Source organism: Podarcis liolepis, assembly GCF_965112155.1.
Source record: "Podarcis liolepis genome assembly, chromosome: 11".
In the NCBI taxonomy this organism is placed as follows: Eukaryota; Metazoa; Chordata; class Lepidosauria; order Squamata; family Lacertidae; genus Podarcis; species Podarcis liolepis.
In genome coordinates, this window is record NC_139565.1 from 30,608,638 (window position 1) to 30,625,980 (window position 17,343).

Here is a 17,343-nt window from a genome sequence, read left to right on the forward strand (position 1 = left end):
TCTCACAGCCATTTTGCTTTGAGAGCTTCCCACCCACCCACCTTTGGGTTAGAGCCTTCACTGAGCAATTTTGGGTCATTGGTTGACAGAGCCAGAAATGTGTTTTTCCCCCTCTCAACCTGACTGGCACTTGGCTGGAGTCTTTTTTCACCTTTCCCTCAGTGAAATTATGGCTTTCCTTTGTTAGGCGGAAGAACATGTTTGTAAGAGGGTGGAAATGGCATTGGTCAGGATCACCATAGTATGGGGGCACCCCATAAAGGGCCTGAGTGGGGGATTGCCCATGGCAAACCAAAGCATGGGTTCAAATCTGCATCCTAGTCCCCCAGTGAGACCTTGCTTGCTTGGCTTGCACCACGGCAAGGTTCAGCACTGGCCGACTCATGTAGTACAGGTATGGAGTGATCCAAACCCAGTGGGTCCATTCCATCAACATGGGGCTTGTGGAATGAAGAACTGGTCCTGGGACCCAATGCTATGCCAACCCTTGCCCTTCCTGCTGCTGTCAATAAAAAATTGACCTGATTTTATTCCATCACCATTGTACAGTCTGGTTATTTTGCTGCTCTCATGGGTCATATAATGCACCTGCCTGGGCAAGTAAGCATGTATAGGATTGCACGGAACATCTTTAATCCTTTATATACTTGTGAGTAAGTCCTATTAAAATAAGTGGTACATACTTTCAAGGAACCTGCTGTTTATAATCTCCATAATCACAACTCTTATGAACACGTTAAATTAAGAGACCTATAGGGAGATACAAAAAGAGTGCAATGCTTCCCTGCTTGCTGCTGCTGTCAGCTGGAACGCTCACATGCTCAGTCCTCATTTTGCTTTTTAGGGGAGTGGAGAGGAAACTACTGCAAGCCATAATAACTAAAAGCTAGTGAAAGTTCCACACAGGCAAAGGGAACACTCTTGCACCTGGAGTCAATGAGTTCCCAGCCGCACCTCCTTTTCAGTGGGCAAGTGAATGTAAGAACTCATAAATGTGAAAGATCTTAACAGCTCTGACCTGAAACAAATCAGAGTGGAAGATTTGCTCCAAAGCTCAGGTAATATACCTTTTCTCTGACCTGTGAAAGAACCCCCGTTATTCCTTTCCTATAACTGCACTAAGGAGACACTGACAATTGTGACACACACGACAGTCGTTATCATGGTGCACACAGATGGAGGACTGCATGTGATCCAAGTTATTTTTAATTGTAACCTCTTCTTGAAATTGAACCTCGGAGGTGAGAGGCTAGTGAACTAGTGGTACTGATAGGACTTCTTCTACAAGTGTGAATTCATTTCTTACTCATCGGAAATAATGACAGACGTGCTGGAAAGATGTATAAAACTAGGTGCAGTGTAGACTTGAGCAGATAACTGTGTTACAAGATTGTGGCATTATCCAGTTAAGGTAAAAAAAAAATTGAACAGTCAATTTATTCTCTCCCAGTGATACCAGCTGAACCTATGTGCACTCAGTTTTGGCTGAATCACTCTTACTCACCAAGTAAAACCAATTAAACTACAAAGAAAGTACTAAACTTCTCTATTTCAATGCACATTTATGTTGCAACTTTATTTACAGCATTATTTATGTGCCACAAATGTGACACTCACAGTGGCTTCCAACAGAATACATTTAAGGAATATCTCAAAATATAGTGAAAATAAAATTCAGTTACAAGTACAGCAGCAAAGTAGTAAGAATCAAAACTATGAGTCAGATTATATCCATCAGTTATTCTCAACTCCTCCAACCCCAAATCATCACCTGTGAAGTCTAAGAGTGTGCTTCACAACTGAGGTGGGGTCATGCGCAAGTTGCAACAGGACAATGGCGATCATGAAAACCATGCACTCTTGATCTGCCCCATATGAGAGGGTCTTGGCACAAACATTGAAATCATCCCAACAAGTAGCCCAGGTGAGTCCCAACATCAAAGTTGAAACCACCTCTGCCAGCTCAAGAATAGAAACAGCTGGCAGTAGGGTGAGCAATACAGCAAGAGAATCCCGAATTTGTTTCAAGAGGTGCACTTGGAAACTGCTAAACATGACCAACTGGACAGGGCAATGGATTAACAAAAGATTACTGCAACTCAAACTCCAAGTCAGTCTGCTTGGGGATTTGAAATCCTGGTGGGCACAACTGAGACAAAAAACCTCCTCTTAGCTTGTCCAGTCAGATCTCTTGTAATGTACAACAGGTCAGCATGCTCATCAAGGATAATGTCTTGGATGGCAGAGGTCTTACAGTTCACCAACTTGGTATGCAGCAGAACTTTTAGAAATCACCAGGATATGGGGAAAGTTTGCCCGAGTCAGACTTTTGGAAAAAAATTCAAGGTGCTTGTTAAACCAAATGAGCTGTAATTAGTGGTGGTCCAAAGTAGCTGGCCCTGACCAAATGTGTTAGTCCCTTGAAGACTGTATTAATATTTATTTTGGGGGTAGGGGTGTTAAGAATTGTTGACTTTTGCATGGTAGCTAAAGGTTGTGTGTGTCCTCCCACCACCTTTTAATAGAAAAAAAGTCTTGCTGCAGCTTCAGGTGTTGCATCCTTGTCAGGGGCATTCTGTTCCTGGAGGAACACACCTGGAGGCTGCTGCCAAGCTACCATTTGAAGTAGTAGCAGGCTTTGTTTGTGGTTGGAAGAAAGAAGAGCACCCTCTTGCACCCTTCCTGCTGTTGTGTCTCCACCAGTTTTCTGAGTGTTCCACTGGAATAATGAGGGCTTTCCACCAGCACATCTGTCATAGCCAACGAGATATCTGGCATTCTGTCAATATAATGGGACAGGTGTCAAATCCTAAGCCCCTTAGCTGGCATACCTCAAGTATTGGATTGTATCCTGACTGCTGCAATCAAGAGGGCCTTATATTGAGATCCCAGCTACTAAGCTGGGTGGTTCACTCAACAGGACCTCTCCAGATCATCTGAAAGATCAAGCAGGCTCATGGGGTAAGAAAGTGCTTCTTTAATTATTATTATTATTAATAAAGAAACAAACTGGGAGTTGAGTGGCAGTACTACTTGGATCACCTGGCTCTGAGGACCACATTTTATAGGCTTGACCTCTGTCTACAAATGCTAAAATATTAAATGGGTAAGTAGTTCTACACTGGACATTGCACACACTAACCTAGCAAAGCGCTTCTCTAATCCTGCCTACTTATAATTACCTGATTTGCTAGCATGCATGCAGCAAAGTGCATGCCTGTGCATGAATAATTACATCCATCCATCTTGGGAGATTCTACCCCCTGAGCAAGCAACATCAATCAAAGAGAAACTATCACCCACATGCTGAATCTTTTGATAGATATTTCATAATCTATTGCTGCCTCCTACACAACTCAATTTCCATAGACTCTGTCTGCAAACAACAATAACTCTGGATTACTAGGGAAAATATCATCTATTCTTTTTCTTAAAAGTCTCAGCTACATAGGTAGGAGTCTGTGTTCCCCATATGTTACAGAGACTCTCCAGAATTCAACACTTCATTTTATTCCAGCATTTAGCATGGCATATATTTCTCCTGCGAGCATTTTCTTGTCATTTCTTTCTCTCATGCAGCCCAATAGTAAGATAACATCCTTCCCTTCTACCAATCCTGTTTACAAATACCTAGCCTCAGTGTCACTTTAACTGACTAACAACTTTCTCTGGGCAGTTTTTATTTGCAACATTTCTAGCCCTCTGGACTAGAAAGAAAATCCTAAAACCATGTATGACCACAAGCAATGTTTCCCATACCAAGAGCATGTAGTCACTATGGGGTGATAGTAGGTCAGAAATGATTGCCTGGCACTTCTTGAAGAGAAGGGCCAAGCACAGAAAAGGGTAGAGAAAAGGAGGACAGAGGAGCAGTCATTCCCCTCCCCTCCCGCCATGGATTCTTTGAGGTATTCTTTGGTTCCTTCATACATGGATTTTCAATATGTCTGTATGCATCTGTTCCCTGCCTCTTATTTCAAAGCAGCTGTCCTAGACAGGTGAAGAAATCCAGGATTCACCTCTTTCTTGCTAACACAAATGCCAGTCCTTCATTTAGCTCTCAGTGGAATCCTATGCATACTTACTCATAAGTAACTCCTCTCAAAGACTTGCCCCAGTGTGTAAGGACTGCAGCCCTAGGCAGGCTCAATTGTTTTATTCTGGATTTAAAAATTCAACAGGGGGAAACCTGATAAGCTATGGGATTGTATTCAGTGCTGCACCAGCTGGGTTCCACCAGCAAAGCAGGACTTCTAAAGCAGGACTTCTGTTCGCTCCATGCACTCGCAAGATCTGCCCCCAGAGGACTCCCCCAACACTCCAGAGCTGAGTTTGGAGGTGCACAGGGGGCTGGTGGGGACAGGAGAGGAAGAGGAAGTTCTGCTGCGCATGGGCGTCTCTGGCACCAGTGGAGCTGCAGTATTTGATACAGCCCATAGTCTCAGGAAAGGAAAAACACAGTAACGTCAGTCTGTGCTGGTTCTTCTTTCTTCTAATGGACAATGCATATATTTCAACAGCTACAAAGCATCGCTGTAAACTGGAGACTTTGGGTTTATTTATCCCCCTCCAAAAGGCTATACGTTGCATGGGTGTTAGATGAAATAAGTCCTGAAAGGGCTAGTAACACAACTATAGCTTAAGAGATGTATCACTGATTCGGTTGTTATCGGGAAGCATCTGGCGTCTGAGAGGCCCTCTCTGAAACAGGAAAATGAACATGAAATCCAATGCTATTCATGCAGTTTCAAAGTTGGAGCCAGAGGGATAGGAGTAATAATCAATTTCATACCACATAAGCAAGACTGCAAACAGCAGCGCTGAGGGACTTCTGGGGCTTTGTCAGTTACAGCGTGCGAATACAGAGGACTTTGGGATTGGCCTACGAAAAGCAAGATGACCACAAGACAAGCAAAACCTTTGACATCTATCTCATTTCGACTTTTGCTACACTTCCAAAAGATAACATAACATTTCAAAGGATTGGTTGACAAGCTACCGGGGATACTAATGCAGCTAAATTTAGTATGATACCAAATGAGGTGGAAAATCACTGTAGCTAAGTGATAATGCTGCTTATAGCAAACAAGATTCTAAATTAATAAACATGAATATATTAATTCACTACAGCCAAGTAATAAGTTGTGTTGATGTTTCCTCTGCATAAAATGCCACTTAATAATGTGACAGGGAACTTGGGGAAGGAAGTTGCAGAGTTGAAAAGCCACAGAAAATTATTCCAGAAGGCTTCCTGTTAAATACTGCATAGAAAATGGTTGAGTTGAAGCACATCATGTACAAACTCAAACAGCAAATAAACTGTTCTGATAATTCATCTGTAGGCTATTTTAGTGAAACCACATGCAAGAAGTTATCTCCACTCATACTTAAGTGTACTATAGCCCAGTTTCTGATGGCCAAGACTGCAAGCACATTTTAACATGCTTTCCTTTCTTTCCTTCCAGAAATTCATACTCCTAGGACAGTCTGAGCTATTCTCCTCTGCATTCAATTCCCAGTTAAATATAATCACTTACAATGAGCTTCACACAATTGTACATACATATCTTACTTTTAAATATGTATGTTTTACAACTTCCATACTATTTTTACCATTAGAGGTGGGAAATTCCTGTCACTGCCATCCAGGATTTTTTGGAAGAAGTGCATGCTATAAGTTAATTAAATAAACAATAAAACAGTGGTAAGTGAAGCTTATCAGGTCAAACTGTAAAGTTGTCAAGCCCTAAGTAGAAAAGAATTCCCCCCCCCCCCCAAGTCTCATCTTTTGAATGAGGCAAAGCAACAGGAAAAAGAAAGCAACAAAGACTTCATCAGATAATGTGAAGATAGTGAATGAACAAAAGATACTTCTTCTGAAGAAGTTTGCATGCACACGAAAGCTTATACCAAGAACAAACTTAGTTGGTCTCTAAGGTGCTACTGGACAATTTTTTTAATTTTTTATATATATTTCGACTGCGTCAGACCAACATGGCTGCCTACTTGAATATTAAAAGGTAATTATTCATTCCCCCCCCCAAAAAAAATACACAACCTGAAAAACAGGGGGAAGGGAGAAGAATATCCAGGATATTGCAACTAGAAAAACAACATTATTGTGGTTGTCTCAGAGACCATAAAATAGAACTCTACTTGGCCTCTCCTTTAGTTTTAGCAGTTGTAGGACTACGTATCTGATTATCACAGGTGGGCTTTGAGGTGTGTGTATCCCACAATGAAAATACAGCAGATATTGAGCCTTCTTCAGTGTAGTCCACATTTTACCTCGGGTTTTGAACCCTATTTTATGTATAAATTTCAAAACAACTCGAGTTAAAATAATATAATTTGCTATTTTTGTCTTTCTTTGAAAGAGAACTTAGAAAGACAGTGTGCCGCATTTTGCACAATATTCCCAACTTTTACATTACAAAGCTCTGCAGCACACGTATGCTGAAATAAATGATTAGACAAGGGAGGGGAAAAATAAAATATACCTTTGTGATATGTTTCTGAAGTTTATGACAAAAGCTGCTCCTTGCGGTTTATTAAACTCTAATCATTTTTCTTGAAGGATTAGTAGCAATTATCATTAAGGTTCAAGCATTTAACTGTGACTGCTGCAATAAATCTTACTGAAATAACTGAAACATACTTTTTTTGCATGTGGCAACCTGTCTCTGAATCACAACCATCTGTACATAGTTATTGCCTGGTGCACACAGATGGCAGTAAAATCACTATAAAGCTATACCATTCTTTAATCATAAGTTCTATCAGTACCAAACAAAATGAAATTGCAGTCAGACTATTAGCATTTGAAAGACTATATGATCACTGTAATTAACAAATACGTTTTCAAATCCTGGTACAATGCTGTTTCATTGGTTTCTCGCAGAACAAAAAAACAAAAAAACAACAACCCAGAAATACTTATACTGGGCAATCCCTTGTTTTAATCTCAGATGCAAGTTTATGTGGAAAGAAAAGTGAATGAATGAATGAATAAATAAATGAAAGCATATGTTAACAATAGAATGGCAATCTTTCAAGCTTTTACCATGCACACTGCACAATTCCTTTGCAGATTTAAAATGACAGTAGATGGTAGCAGGGTAATTGATCCCTCCTTGCTCAAGGCACAATCATGAGTGCTGGAGGTCAGCAACTGGAGAAGTACACAAAATCCTTGTCACTCTGAATCAGTTATAAAAAGATTTCCATAAATTCCTTTTAGCTTTCAAGGGATATGATGTCCAGGTGTCTCGAAGAGGTCCATTGCCTATAGGACTTCAGAGCTAAAGAACTGCACACTTTAAAGCACTAAACTGGCATCACTGCATTACATTGTACTATGCCAACTCACACCTGTCCTTCATGCACCACAAGCAGGGACACCAACAGCAGCAGCAGCAGATCATCAGCCAGGACAACTGCAGAGCTGGTAAAACTCTGACCCTCTTCCTGCTCTGCTTTTGCTGCTGCTCTCCCTGAAAGAAGGAGAGACATTTGGCCATCTCTGGAGGACCCTGAGCCACCAGGCATTGATTTACAGCTGCTAGCCTTGATGCTGGACTTCTGGGCAGAGTGGAGAACTTCTAAGGAGGGGAAATTGCCATGTTGATGTGAATGGTTTGGGGCTAGGGATGGGGTGTAGGTGTTGTCCTGTTTATCTGCCAGCTGGTAGATTATTACTTTGTGTATTGTTTGTGTATTGGTAATCATTATTATTACTGTTATGAGGGGCTGATGGATTTTTGTCTTCTCAATATGGAATATTAATACTGTATATTATTTTCCCTCCTTTTCTATCATATAATGTATTTATGCATATATATTTTTTTCTATGTAAGTAGCTTAGAGACTAATAAATAAGTAAACAATTAAGGTATTTACATATTTGCCTTCTTGCAAAACATCAGGCCATGTGAGGGCTGCTGATGCCCCAGTCTTAACTGCCCATTGCCATTACTAGTAGATAGTCAAAGGGAGAAGCAGGGAGAAGCAAGAATAGAGAAAGCAGTATGATGCAGCGTGGGGAGGAATAAGGGAGGGAGATTTCCAGATCTGTTGGAGAGACCCAGCAGGTCTGGTCTGGTCTGGCCCACATTCTGGCAAGTGCAGAAACTTGCATTTATTTAAATTTTTCTTCCACTATTCTAAAGCACTTTGGATTGTAACCTATTAAGTCCTTCTGATGATAGCTCTTTTACAAAAGGCTTGACTTCTACAAATTCTCCTGCAGTACCCAACACTTCCTAGCATGCTGGCTGAAAGGGGTACACCAAGCCTGCTGAACACTTTTTTTGCAGGGAGGAGGGTTAAAGGATGTTGGGGTCTAAGTAGATTAACTGGGGGAAACTGAACACATTGTCCAAGTACTACTGTTCTACAGCATGAGCTGCTAATCTGAATCCTACTAGAGGTCCTGCAACTGAACCTAAAATTGAAAATGCTCTGCAATTTGGTGGATCTTGCTCTTTTTCAATACATCAGGCAGTTCCTGTTGCAGTGCCTTAACTAGGAACACTGATGTTATTGTGGCTTGACATATGATTGGATTCTATTTTGTCTTTTCTATCTAAAAATAACAGAGTACATTTCATGTTTCCCAAGCTAGAAGTCTCATTATGAAATTATTCACTGAGATGTATATTCTGTCTGTGTTTCGTGCTTGCTTTTGTTTTATATTAAAAACTGTGACTTTGCATCTCAACTGTTCCATCAGTCATGAATACCAAAAAAAAAAGAAAAGAAACAGATGTGATGAGTATAACATGAATCTTGCAGAACGTAGCTGCGCTTTTTGATGGGTTTAGGGTAAGCAGTTGCCCTCCCTGGGGCACATGTTAACTGTTTGAGATTCGCTGCTGCCAAATGCACAGCTTGCTATCTGTAGGAAAGTAGAATTGGCAGGGAACAGATGGTACCAGTCAATAGATGTGCCATTTCTATTTCTTCCATTAGAGCTGCAGCATGGCAAATTAGCATAGATCTAGATGGCATGCAAGACACTGTGCTTCTATTAAAGACCACCAAGCTCCACTCATTACCCATTTATTTAAATTTTAACCTCTCCCCATCTAGCTCACCAAAGGCTCAGAGCATTTACCAATACTTTACTTTAAAATACCCAAAAGTTTTAGCCATCATACACACATACCATTAGTATCATACATCAAAATACAGTCCAGATTAGATACATTCCCTGGCTTTTCTAAACTAAAATTGTGCTTGGGCAAAATTCCATTTGATAAAGGTTCACATGGACCTATCTCCCAAATGCTTACCCTTGATATGTACTCAGCACATGGGACACTCACCACTGATTGAAAAGAGGCATTGGTAAATGTATTGCTTCTGTGTTTTAGTTTCTATGGATCTGTGGGACCAGACAAACACTCTGAATTGTGATGTAATCGTGAGATCACCTGGCCTTTAGAAGTATATGGCATAAACAATGTGGTTTCCCATCCTCTGGACTCCCTGGGAAACTCAACAAACCAGCTGTACTTGGAACTGGGTTTGGAGAGTGTAGGTGATTGGCACAGAGCTGTGGGCAGCCTGCGGAAGATACTATCCACCTTGGACCTGCCCATAAAAAGCAAGTGACAAGCGCTGTTTCCAGGAACTCTTCTTGGCAGACTTAGTGGGTGAGCTGAGAATTTTTTTGGACCCAGGTGAGAACCTGGAGGCTGAGAGGGTGGCTGTGCCAGAAGGAAAATAAACTGATACTGAGACAGACAGACAGACAGACACAGATGGATATTAGTAACCTTGCTGACAAAGGTCCATATAGTTACAGCTATGGTTCTCCTTGTAGTGATGTATGGAAGTGAGAGCTGGAGCATAAAGAAGACTGATTGCTGAAGAATTGATGCTTTTGAATTATGGTGCTGGAGGAGACTCTTGAGAGTCCCATGGACTGCAAGAAGATAAAACCGATCCATTCTTAAGGAAATCAGCCCTGAGTGCTCACTGGAAGGACAGATCCTGAATCTGAGGCTCCAATACTTTGGCCACCTCATGAGAAGAGAAGACTCCCTGGAAAAGACCCTGATGTTGGGAAAGATTGAGGGCACAAGGAGAAGGGGACGACAGAGGATGAGATGGTTGGACAGTGTTCTTGAAGCTACGAACATGAGTTTGACCAAACTGCGGGAGGCAGTGGAAGACAGGAGTGCCTGGCATGCTCTGGTCCATGGGGTCATGAAGTTGGACACGACTAAACAACAAATTTTTATATGTAATTGTGTATTCCTGTAATATTTTTGTTTAAGTTGTCTGTTGTTGCTTCAGTTTTCTGTATACCACTTAGATATTTTCAATATATTAAGCAGTATAGAAATTAAATAATCAGGTCTCTTGGTCAGCTATTTTTATGACTCCACCATGAGGTCACATGACATAAAAATGGATCGTTTAGTGCTTTGGATGTGGCTGTTCGGCAGCGATAGATAAGGGTTATATTTGGAGAAAGGTTTGCTGCTAAACTATTTAGGGCCCAGAAAGAGTTCAGACATTGGCTATGCTCCCTGGATCATTCCCCACAAGAGTTTCAACATGCAATCTTAACCCTCCCCTCCCCGATGTCAACAGCAGCAATTTTGGCCCTCCCTTATCATGTATGCCAGCTGATCTCTCTTATCTACCTTCAACTTGGCCTGCAAAAAGTAGCTAGTAGCTAGTTTGCATAACAGGAGAATGATAGCTGCATAAAGCAGCTTTGACATACTGGAGGAGGGAATGGGAGAGCAGTTTGTCAGTTTAGAAGATTTTTATTGTTATTTTTTTAGTTTGCTGACCAATAGTTTGATTTCCTATCTCTACCATATTTATTCCTATGTGCTTTAGAGAGGCAGTGTTGTATAGTGGTTAGTGTACTGGTCTAGGACTTGGGAGACCAGGGTGCTGTGAAGCTTGCTGGGTGACCTTGGGCCAGTTACTGCCTCCCAGCCTAACCTACCTCACATGGCTGTTCTAGGGATGGGAAGGGGAAGTACAACACCTTGAAGATATGGTGGCATATAAATGGAACACATAAATAATAATATCCACTTATGTGCCTACTTGCTTCCCATCTGCTCCGCTTGTATATTTTTAAATAAACCAAGAAAAGCACAAGTACTCCTTACAACAAACCTTTACCATTGCCCTGCAACTTCAAAATGCTCAGAAAAGTGAAGAAGAAAGATATGAGGCATGTATTTTTCTATGATCAAGCAACACTGGGACATTTCAAAGGCAAACTTAAAATAGAATTCATATCTTAATTGTATCTATTAGACATATACAAAGCCAGAAAGGAAAAGCAAGTATTCAGAAAGCCTTTATGGAGACACCCAGACTGGATGTCAAGTTTGCTATGTGTGCAATGAACTCAAAGTGACCAGCTTGCAAATCTGAAAAGACAGTATTGACCTAGCCTGATACAGTATCTCTGCCACAGCTTTGGTTGAATGAGTAAACTAGCAATCCTCTGGAGGCAACCTCGCAAAGGACCGTGCATTTGAGAAATACTGCAGATAAAACTCTTACAAAAGTATCGTGGATAAGAATTGTTCAAAATATGAAATATAGAAGGTGGAAACACATCACCCTCCAAATATTTTTATTGGCTTTGTTGTAGAACTCAAAGAACCCTTGTAAGTAAGTAAGTAAGTAAGTAAGTAAAGCTTGATAACTTTTCAGACTTGATAAAAAATCTAAAAGATAAAGAGTGAATGCAGCTGACTTTTGCATGTAAAATAGCACAAAGGCACAAAAGAAATCAACTTACTTCTGCCACATTTCTCACAATGTGACATTTGTCCAAAAAGCACCTGAAGGGATCCAACGTAGGACATATTCCATGTATATCACACTTTGGGCAGAGAATTAAGGGAAGGCATCTAATACAATACCAGAGCGGCGTGATGAGTTTCCCCACACCAGGTGCCAAGCCAAAAGGGGTGACACAGAAGTAGTAGTAGTAGTAGTAGTAGTAGTAGTAGTAGTAGAAGAGGAGGAGGAGTTTGGATTTGATATCCCACTTTATCACTTCCCTAAGGAGTCTCAAAGCGGCTAACATTCTCCTTTCCCTTCCTCCCCCACAACAAACACTCTGTGAGGTGAGTGGGGCTGAGAGACTTCAAAGAAGTGTGACTGGCCCAAGGTCACCCAGCAGCTGCATGTGGAGGAGCGGAGATGCGAACCCAGTTCACCAGATTATGAGTCTACTGCTCTTAACCACTACACCACACTGGCTCTCAAGACAGGGTCTTGCAACAATGACATAGTGTACACACAAAACGGAAGGTGAGAGGTTGGACTTGTACAGGGCACTGAATTAAAAGAAAAGAAAAGCCAAAGTCTGTCCCTGTGCAATACCACCTGTGACAGTGATGGATGTATGCCATTCTCTGAAGAGAATGCCACAGCAGACCACCTGCTTTGTGTGCAGAAAGCTCAGGTCTCCATCTTGGCCTATACAGGAAAAGTATCCCAGGGAGTAAAGCTGTAATAGAACCATATTCAAGATGTCTGAGAACCACCACCAATCAGAGCAGGCGATACTTGGCTATGCAGACCAATAGTAGAACTCGGTAGAAGGCAGTTTCATATGAGGTCCTTGGGAAGTAATTGCAAATAAGAACGTGGCTGAAAAAATTCAGACCTATGAGCTTTAAATATGCTTTCTTTTTTTTAATTAGATCCACAGGAATCTTATTGTGAAAGGATTTCTATTTTTAGAATGCAAACCTTTTAATGCAAGGGATAGGCAATATGAATCCTCCAGATGTTGCTGGACTTCAAGTTCCATCATCCCATGGACCATTGTCCATGCCAGTGGTGGTCCTTGGGGGTCTCATATTTCAGTGGCGCCCTGTGCGACGCTAAAATTTGGCATCCCCTCTCCTTCAGTTCTACACTATAGTTGCAGGGGCCCCTGTGGTGCCCTCGAGGCTCTGCACCCAGTGTGACTGAACCCTAAATCTGCCTCTGTCCCTGCTAGCACCTTCATGTGGTTTCGAAAGAGGCCAGTGCAGAGTCAATAATTTAGTTGTACTGAATAATATTTCTAAGCAGGAGGAGGAACAGAGAGTCTACACAGAGAAAGTGCTGCCTGCATCCATGCTTAAATTCTTTTATTTGTCTTTGCCTAGAAACAGTGCATGCTTTCATGATATTGCATATAAGCTTATGTTTTTCAGAGAATCTGCAAGGAATATCTAGCAAGAAGACAGCCAAGGACTGCATATTTCTACAGAGAGATCCCCGAAGACTAAGCCTAGCTGTATCTGTTCATTTTGGCTAAGTACAGGAGTGATCTTTCCACATGTTTAAGAAAACAGCACTAGAGAGTGACTCTTTATCCACCAAGCTTCAACAGCCCCAAAGTTAATACAGAAATTTAAACAGAAGATTCTAAAGAAATACAACTCATTAGTATTTTCTCTTATGTATGACTGAAGGATCAAAGAAGATAACCCAGGTGGCGGTTAAATAAATAAGGATTATAAAAACAATCAAAAACTCACATTTCACAACTTGCTACACATTGTTCAGGCACTGGAACAGTGATTCATTTCACAACACATTTGGTAGAAATTATTTCACTCCTCTCCTTAACTTTGAATAATGGTTAGGCTCCTACATGAGCCTACATTGAACATGACACAAATGTAACATTTGGTTCTCATTATATGAATGCCTTATTAATGTCTAATTAGTGTTGATATTTTTTTAAGTTTTGCAGCATAAAAGAAGCAGACCTTTTAAAAATGTAGTGGCAGCCAGAAAGTTAAGCTGGCATTACAGAAACATAAACACTCTTGGCCTACGATTAACCTCACAACCAACTGAGTGCAGAAAATTGACCACTCAGCTTACACGTTGAAATTAAGCAGAAAAAGAAAAGACAGAAATGTGTCTGCAGTCACCTTTCCTGGCTCTGTTGACCAAGACTGAAATTTGAGACCTGATTCATACACATTTGTCCCCATAAAATATGTTTTTCATTTTATGGTGATGTATGTTGCTCACCTATATCTGTTTGAGGAAAAAGCAGAAAATAATTTCAAAGTTTATATATATTCTGCTCAGATGAGAAGCTTGATTTTTCCAAGATGCCAGCTACCAGACACACATGATTCAATGCCACAAAGTGCAATGATATTAAACTTTTATATTTTTGAATCCATGCTTCTATTTTTACTTATGGTTTACAAGCTGCAGGCCTTTTTCCCCCCTGCACTACCTGCCAGAAAAGTACAGACAATAACATTCAACAGATCTTAAACACCTGCAGCCCTTACCAAACTGAATGGAGAAATCTCAAGCAATGCTGGTGATGTTATGTCTAGTCCATTAATATAAATGCTTCTTTACGTTGGCCTAATTACTTTTGACCAGAAACATATTATTTTTTATTGCTTATACTGCCAGCAGCACAGCATTATGGGAGGCGATGCCTGGAGCACTAGGCTCCCTGCAGTGAAAGACGGTAGACGGTCTACCTGTCCCCAGTTTTACCCTGCACATCAAGGGTTCAGGATAAAATAGTCCTGACACTGACCTCTCAAAGACCCAGCAGCTGAAACAGGCTTAACAAGGTATTAACACAGCAACATGCTCCATAAACTATAACCAGCTGCAGGGGGGAAAGAAGAAAAATGACAGAAAGAGAGTGAGAGAGAAGGTTGAGAGGACAGGCAGTTTCTCAGCTAGAGGATACACAGGAGTCACTACCCAATTAGAAAGCGAGATCCCACAACACACTTTCCAAGCCTGATTCTGTGTATGTTTACTTAGAGGCAAGTCCCTCTGAAATAAATGGAACTCACTCTTAGGACTACACAGGACTGCAACCTTCTCTCTCAGATTTTTGGTATTACTCTAAAGAATATTCCAACAAGCCTTGGTTTTTATGCATTGCACCAAAGGTGAGTAACTGAATTAATGCAATGTGTAAAAGCACTGAGTTATTTCACAACACCATTCCATACACACACAAACCAAGCTTAACGCCCATCGTCCCAATCAAGAGATCCTTGTTTACAGCAACTGAGTGCTACACAAAATTATTGGCCCACCAAAACAGTAGGTGCTGTCAGTTCAGACAGGGCTGATTACTCACTGGATAGGAAAATGGAGAAAGGGTGATTGGATTGAACCCCTTCCTGATAATTGCTAGGTACAGCCAGAATTTACAGCAATTTGGAAGGAGTGCTCAGCTCTGACTCAGTCAGGGGCATGTGCCAGGGACCCCAGGGCTTAAACTTAGAACCTTGTGTTTTGAAGTAGGGACTTGGGCTGCTGAACTCTCTATTTAAGGGGCAACAGGGAGAGAGACTGACTGAGACAAGGTGTAAACTAGGCCCAACAGACTGCAGGGCCATACAGACAGAAGGGGATAGGTCTAGAGCTTCCTTCACTCAAGATAAACTGAACCTTCAACATTTTTCACAAGAACAATAACCTTTTCATCAGAGCCACAGGGGGCAAAACACATTTTCCAGAATTATAAATGGGGGGGGCACAGAGATGAGAGAAAGAAAAAGGTAAGGTGTCTTAGTCTTCAACTATGTGTGAGGCCTGATGATGTGGACAAGATGCTTGGTGTGGTGAGACCAACTTTATGTTCCCTCGTACCTGCCTGTCATGGTCCAAAAAGGCCATCCAGTTGAGAGTGACCTGGTGGGTCCAGAAGTAACCAACACATAATTTCATGAGGGCCACCTTGAAGGAGGCAGTGGTATGCCCACTTCTAAATAGGTTCTCCTCAATCCCTCAGCAGCTTCTTACAACTGTGCTTAATCTGAAAGTTGTTTCCTCCCAAACCTTCACTTTTCAGGTGTGTGCATGCATGTGGAGAGGTACTGTTCTGATTGTGGAGGAATTCTTGTGACTGCCATGGTAGCTACCTGCACATCCTTCTCGCAACAGAATGGTCCCATCTACGCTGTTCAACTCAACGTAGATCAGGTAGATTAAGCACCAAGGACAGCAGCTGCACAAAACTTGGGGCGGGGGGGGGAGCAGCTCATTCCCTACCAGGTCCCTTGCAGTAACAGGATGCTTGCTAGGAAGTGAATGTGCCCTGTGGGTGATAACTGTGTTTGAGAAAAATAAAACACATGGAAATCCACAAATGGATTTCAGCACACGCTGCACCTGCATATAACTCTTCAAAAAAGTAACTTACATTTCTAGCAAACAGAACTCATTCTTGCTTCTGCAATGCAAAACAACTGAAGAACAACTTTATTCACCTTGCATTTATATCCCACCTTCCTTCTGTCACAAAAGTCAAAGTGGTACAAATAATAATAATAATAATAATAATAATAATAATAATAATACTTTTATTATTTGTACCCTGGCCATCTGAATGGGTTGCCCCAGCCACTCTGGGAAGCTTTCAATATAAATAAAAACATAGTAAAACATTAAAATAAACTTCCCTATACAGGGCTGCCTTCAGATGTCTTCTACAGACTGTATAGTTACATATCTCCTTGACATCTGACAAGACGTCATTTCACAGGATGGGTACCACTGCCAAGAAGGTCCTCTGCCTGGCTCCCTGTAACTTCACTTCTTGCAGTGAGGGAACCACCACAAGGTCCTTGGAGCTGGACCTCAGTGTCCAGGAGTAGAAATGCTCCTTCATGTGATACCCTGGTGATCATCTACCCAGGTCCTGACCAAACACACATCTGCTGAGCTTCAGCAAGCTGGTAGCCTCTTGTGGCTTCAAACCATATGCTGGGATGAGATTTGTGAACCTACAAAAATATCACTATGACAGCAAGAGACTTGTATTTAGAGAGCCCCGCTCTTTCCAGGCACATAACAGCTCCGTGGCATATTGATGCTGAATGTGATCCTTATCAGTTTCAATCAAAGGCATTCTACGAGACAGCAGGTGATAATAGAATTAGGAGTTACACTCACTTTTCCTCAGATGTGTGGCAATACGTGGGCAAATCTGAAACATGTGCCATAGGAGAGGTTGAAAAGAAGATAGAGGAATATCCAACTATGTCTAGACAGGGACCCTCCAGAGCATATCTGAGGGATGCAGGGGGGACAGCAGGGGGCAGGAAGAGGAAGGAGAAGCACAAACACAGAATACTGGATATCAGCTATACAATTTAGGCTTTTACAAAACTGACGGTAATGTTTCCATAATACAGCTTCATCCTGAGACACAAAATCCCAGAGTACAGAAAGCTAAACTTTCAGTTCTTCAGGATGTTAGATCTTCTGAGTGAGAAACATTGGAAATATATGCGACAGATACTACCAGAATTGACAGAGCTGATTAGAATAGACTTCACTGTACCTGGTTCACCA

At 41.5% G+C, this 17,343-nt stretch overlaps 1 long non-coding RNA gene across 3 annotated transcripts in view; it reads right to left on the reverse strand.

Moving 5' to 3' along the window:
• LOC310688738 overlaps positions 1 to 17,343 on the reverse strand; it is a 474,996-nt gene that overhangs the window by 414,081 nt on the left and 43,572 nt on the right. The gene's annotated exons all lie outside the window — the stretch shown is intronic.